Source organism: Eleutherodactylus coqui, chromosome 6 (assembly GCF_035609145.1).
Source record: "Eleutherodactylus coqui strain aEleCoq1 chromosome 6, aEleCoq1.hap1, whole genome shotgun sequence".
Classification (NCBI taxonomy): domain Eukaryota; kingdom Metazoa; phylum Chordata; class Amphibia; order Anura; family Eleutherodactylidae; genus Eleutherodactylus; species Eleutherodactylus coqui.
In genome coordinates, this window is record NC_089842.1 from 19,574,614 (window position 1) to 19,580,611 (window position 5,998).

The following is a 5,998-nucleotide window of genomic DNA, read 5'->3' on the forward strand; positions in this document are numbered from 1 at the left end:
AAAGAATAAAAAAAAAACATATGCATCACCAAAAAGTGCTGTCCGGCTCCGGCCCGTCTTTTCCCCGTTCCCTGTCACGTCTTTAGCATCTCTTCTGGCTGAAGATTGGAAAATCCCTGCCTCCAGGAAGCGCTGTCTCTGATTGGCTGAGGGCAGATGAATGGCTGTGATTGGTTCATCGAGCACTGGCTCTAATTGGCTAAACGTCACAGCGCTCAGCCAATCAGAGGCAGTGCTTCCTGGAGACAGGGATTTTTCAATCCTGAGCCAGAAGAGATGCCGAAGACCAGTGCCGGGGATCGGGGAGAAGACAGGATACTGTGTGTGTGTGTGTGGGAGGGGGTTCACTATTATTATTGCTGGGGATACTGTAGCGGAGGGGTTACTTTTATTATTGCTGAGGATACTGTGGAGGGGTCACCATTATTATTGCTGGGGATACTGTGGGGGGGGGGGGGATCACTATTATTGCTGGGGATACTGTGGGGGGATCACTATTTCTATTGCTGGGGATACTGTGGGGGGGGGGGATCACTATAATTATTGCTGGGGATACTGTGGGGGGGGGTCATTATTATTATAGCTGGGGATACTGTGTGTGTGGGGGGGGGTCACTATTATTATTGCTGGGGATACTGTGTGGGGGGGGTCACTATTATTATTGCTTGGGATACTGTGGGGGGGTCACTATTACTATTGCTTGGGATACTGTGGGTGGGTCACTATTATTATTGCTGGGGATAGCGTGGGGGGTCACTATTATTATTGCTGGGGATAGTGTGGGGGATCACTATTATTATTGCTGGGGATACTATGGGGGGGTCACTATTATTATTGCTGGAGATAATGTGGGAGGTTACTTTTACTATTGCTGGGGATACTGTGGGTGGGTCACTATTATTATTGCTGGGGATACTGCGAGGGGGAGAGGTCATTATTATTATTGCTGGGGATACTGTGGGGGGATCACTATTATTATTGCTGGGGATAATGTGGGAGGTTACTTTTACTATTGCTGGGGATACTGTGGGTGGGTCACTATTATTATTGCTGGGGATAGTGTGGGGGGGGGGTCACTATTATTATTGCTGGGGATAGTGTGGGGGGTCACTATTATTATTGCTGGGGATACTGCGGGGGGGAGGGGTCATTATTATTATTATTGCTGGGGATACTGTGGGGGGGATCACTATTATTGCTGGGGATACTGTGGGGGGGCACTATTACTTTTGCTCGGGATAGTGTGGGGGGTCACTATTATTGCTGGGGGTTCTGTGGTGCGCACACTATTATTGCTGGGACTTATAGGGGAGCAATAATACTAGTGGGGTCATTATTATTGCTGGGGCTTCTGTGGGGGTCACTATTATTGCTGGTTCTGGTATAGGGGACACTAATACTAGTGAGGCTGCCCTGCATGTGGCAGAGTACCTCAATCTGACTTAGGCCTCCCTCACACAGGGCGTTTTGTACAGCGTATAGCGCTGCCTTTTCAGCCCAGCGCTAAACGCTGTACAACACTCCCATTCATTTCAATGGGGCTGCTCACACAGGGCTGAAAACGCAGCGCCTTCCAACGCTGCGCTTTGACAGCGATGCAAGTTCTATTTTGGGGCGTTTTCAGCCCTGCGTCGCCCATTGAAATGAATGGGCAGCGGTTTTAGCACTGCTGAAAACGCGGCAACACTTGGTGCCGTGTTTTTGGCAGCGTTAACCGCTCACCGATTTTCAGGGTGAGGGCTTGCAATAGAAGCCCTACCCCGAAAATCAGTCCCAGCTAGGTAGAGAAAAAAAAGAAAGTAATACTCACCTAGCCGCTGCAGTCCGGGTCGCGGCTGCTGGTCCCTGCCGCTCATCCGGGCTTCTCCAACACTCCCAAGTCTATTGCCGTAGGCCAGGTTTGAGAACCCCGCCTCCAGCAATAGAGTGCTGTGATTGGTTATCGGCGCGCTCGATGTCCAATCACAGCCCTTCATTGACTGTCTCAGTCAATCAGCGCCGGCAAGCTCTGATTGGCTAAGACAGTCAGAAGGGCTGTGATTGGGCATCGAGCAAGCGCTGACAACCAATCACAGCACTCTATTGCTTGAGGAGGGGTTCTCAAGCCTGGCCTACGGCAATAGACTTGTGAGTGCAGAGGAAGCCCGGATCAGCGGCAGAGACCAGCGGCCGCGACCCGGACTGCAGCGGCTAGGTGAGTATTACTTTTTTTTTCTCTTCAGCATTCTTGGCTGCGTTTTCAGCCGAGCTGAAAATGCAGCCAAAACGCTGGCATAAAGTATGCCAGCGCTGCTGAAACGGGGCGGAATCTGCAGTAAACGCAGCGTTGAAAAACGCTGCGTTTCTGCAAACGCCCTGTGTGAGGGAGGCTTTAGAGTATGTTTACATGTGACGGAAATGCTGCAGAATGTCCGCAGCTGAAATTTCCATTGGCGTAGATTTTAACTAGAAATCAGCTGCAGATACACAGTGGCGCTCCCCCTCACCTCCTCTATAGGATTCCAGCTGTCAGCACTCCCCGGCTTCCAATTCCCTGCATCCTGGTCAGGTGCGGCACCGCTGGTCAGATGAGGCCACTACAAGCTGCTGGGAACTGGAAGCCAAGGAGCGCTGACAGCGGGATGGTGAGGGAGAGCGCCACATTGGATGAAATCAACTGCAGATATATGGCTCATTTCCTGTAAAAAATCCACACAAATGGTACAGATTTGGACTGCTTTTTGGATGCAGAAATGCTGCAAAACTTGCTCCCTGTCTTTTTTTAAACCGCTGCTATACGTTTTATAACGACGGATGTAAAATCATACGCCGTGATAAGCACCGCCTTCTGACCACACCCCTGTGTCCCACTTTGACCCTGGGAAAATCTGGTCACCCTAAAATATACTGAGGAGAATCCAACTGACCTCTATGTGTATATACTGAGGAGAATCTATCTCACCTCTATGTGTATATACTGAGGAGAATCTACCTCACCTCTATGTGTATATACTGAGGAGAATCTACCTCACCTCTATGTGTATATACTGAGGAGAATCTACCTCACCTCTATGTGTATATACTGAGGAGAATCTACCTCACCTCTATGTGTATATACTGAGGAGAATCTACCTCACCTCTATGTGTATATACTGAGGAGAATCTGCCTCACCTCTATGTGTATATACTGAGGAGAATCCACCTTACCTCTCTGTGTATATACTGAGGAGAATCTACCTCACCTCTATATGTATATACTGAGGAGAATCTACATCACCTCTATATGTATATACTGAGGAGAATCTACCTTACCTCTATGTGTATATACTGAGGAGAATCTACCTCACCTCTATGTGTATATACTGAGGAGAATCTAACTTACCTCTATGTGTATATACTGAGGAGAATCTACCTCACCTCTATGTGTATATACTGAGGAGAATCTAACTGACCCCTATGTGTATATACTGAGGAGAATCTAACTACCCTTTATGTGTATGTACTGAGGAGAGTCCACCTCACCTCTACATGTATATACTGAGGAGAATCCAGAACACCTCTATGTGTATATACTGAGGACAATCTACCATAACTCCATGTGTATATATTGAGGAGAATCTACCTTTTCTTTATGTGTATATACTGAGGAAATATAACTGACCTCTATGTGTATATACTGAGGAGAATCTACTTCACCTCTATGTGTATATACTGAGAAGAATCCAATTGACCTCTATGTGTATATACTGAGGAGAATTTACCTCACCTCTATGTGTATATACTGAGGACAATCTACCTCACCTGTATGTGTATATACTGAGGAGAATCTTGCTCACTTCTATGTGTATATACTGAGGAGAATCTAACTGACCTCTATGTGTATATACTGCAGAAAATCTTTCTCACCTATATGTGTATATACTGAGGAGAATCTACCTCACCTCTATTTGTATATACTGAGGAGAATCTACCTCTCTATATCTAAAGAAGAATATAATGCGGTCTGCAGAAACTGTAGGGCAAGTGTCAGAAAAGGTAAAGTTAATAGTGAATTGAGACTTGCAACAGAGGCCAAAAGCAAAAAAAAAAGGATTTTGGGGGCATGTCAAAAGCAAAAGAAAAGTCAAAGATGCTAATGGATGCTTACAAGATGAAAATGGTGAATTGGTTAAGAATGATGTTGGGAAGGCCGAACTTTTAAATTTCAATTTTGATTCTGCTTACTCACAGAAAGTAGATGGAACATCAACTGATCTAACCTGTGCTATTGGGGGATAAAAGAATGCAGGCTATCTGTAAGCAGAAACATGGTGAGGGAACACTTAGCTAACTTAAATGAATTCAAGTCTCAAGGTCCAGATGAATTACATTCTAGGATACTAAAGGAAGCAGCAGAGGTAATTACTGAACCACTTGCTGTAAACTTTTAAAATTCCTGGAGAACAGGAGAAGTCCTAGAAGATTGGAAAAGAGCAAATGTTGTCCCTAGCTTCAAAAAAGGGAAGAAGGTGGATCCAGGAAACTACGGGCCTGTGAGCCTGACTTCTATACCGGGAAAGATCTCTGAACAGATTATTACACAGCATGTATGGAAGTACTTGGATAAAAATGAAGTAATAAACCAGAGCCAGCATGGGTTTGTAACAAACAAGTCATAACAGACAAATCTAATTTCCTATGACAGTACCACCGACTGGGTTGATCAGGGAAATGCGGTGGATATAGTATATCTTGACCTTAGTAAAGCATTTGACAAAGTATTTCATACCATATTTATTAAAAAATTACCAAATATGGGATTGACAAGGCAACTGTTAGGTGGATTCACAACTGGCTGAGTGATCATACTCAAAGAGTGGTCATAAATGGCTGCACATCCAAGTGGAAGAATGTATCAAGTGGGGTACCACAAGGCTCTGTCCTAGGCCCAGTGTTGTTCAACATTTTTATAAATGATCCGGAGGAGGGAATTGATGGGAAACTGATAAAATTTGCCGATGACACAAAGCTAGGAGGGATAGCCAACACTAGAGAAGAGAGTATTCAAAAAGATCTACAAAAGCTTGCACAGTGGGCGGTGACTAACAGAATAGTATTTAACAAGGAGAAATGCAAAGTCCTACATCTGGGCAAGAAGAATGGGAGGAATTAGGCTAGGCAGCAGCAGCACATGGGAAAAAGACTTGGTTATACTAATAGATCAAAGACTGAACATGAGTCAACAGTGTGATGCAGCAGCCAAAAAGGCAAACACAATTTTGGGATGTATTAAGAGAAGCATAGAGTCTAGATCACGTGAGGTAATTATCCTCCTCTACTCTTCCTTAGTCAGACCTCATCTGGAATACTGGGTCCAGTTCTGGGTACCCCACTTTAAAAAAACACATAGACAAACTAGAGCAAGTTCAGAGAAGATGGTGAGCAAGATGGTGAGTGGTCTGCAAATCATGTCCTATGAGGAATGGTTAAAAGATCTGGGAATGTTTAACTTGCAGAAGAGAAGGCTGAGAGGAGACTTGATAGCGGTCTACAAATATCTGAAGGGCTGTCACAGTGCAAAGGGATCAGCCCTATTCTCATCTGTACAAGGAAAGACTAGAAGCAATGGGATGAAACTGAAAGGGAGGAGACACATTAGATATTAGACAGTGAGGGTGATAAATGAGTGGAACAGGTTACCACAGGAGGTGGGGAGTTCTCATTCAATGGAAGTGTTCAAACAAAGGCTGGACAAATATCCGCCTGGGATGATTTAGCGATCCTGCACTGAGCAGGGGGGTGGACCCGATGACCCTAGAGATCCCTTCCAACTCTACCAGTCTATGAGTTATACATCTCCTGTATATGGTGATATGGACCATGCTGCTATAACCTGGGTATCTCCTATATATATAATATATATACAGACAGTTTAACCTGGGTTATAAATTGGTATATACAATAATTGCAGTAATAAGAGAAGCGATTGACAATTATTATCTTTTAATAATTAAATATAAATATCTTTCATAACTGTACA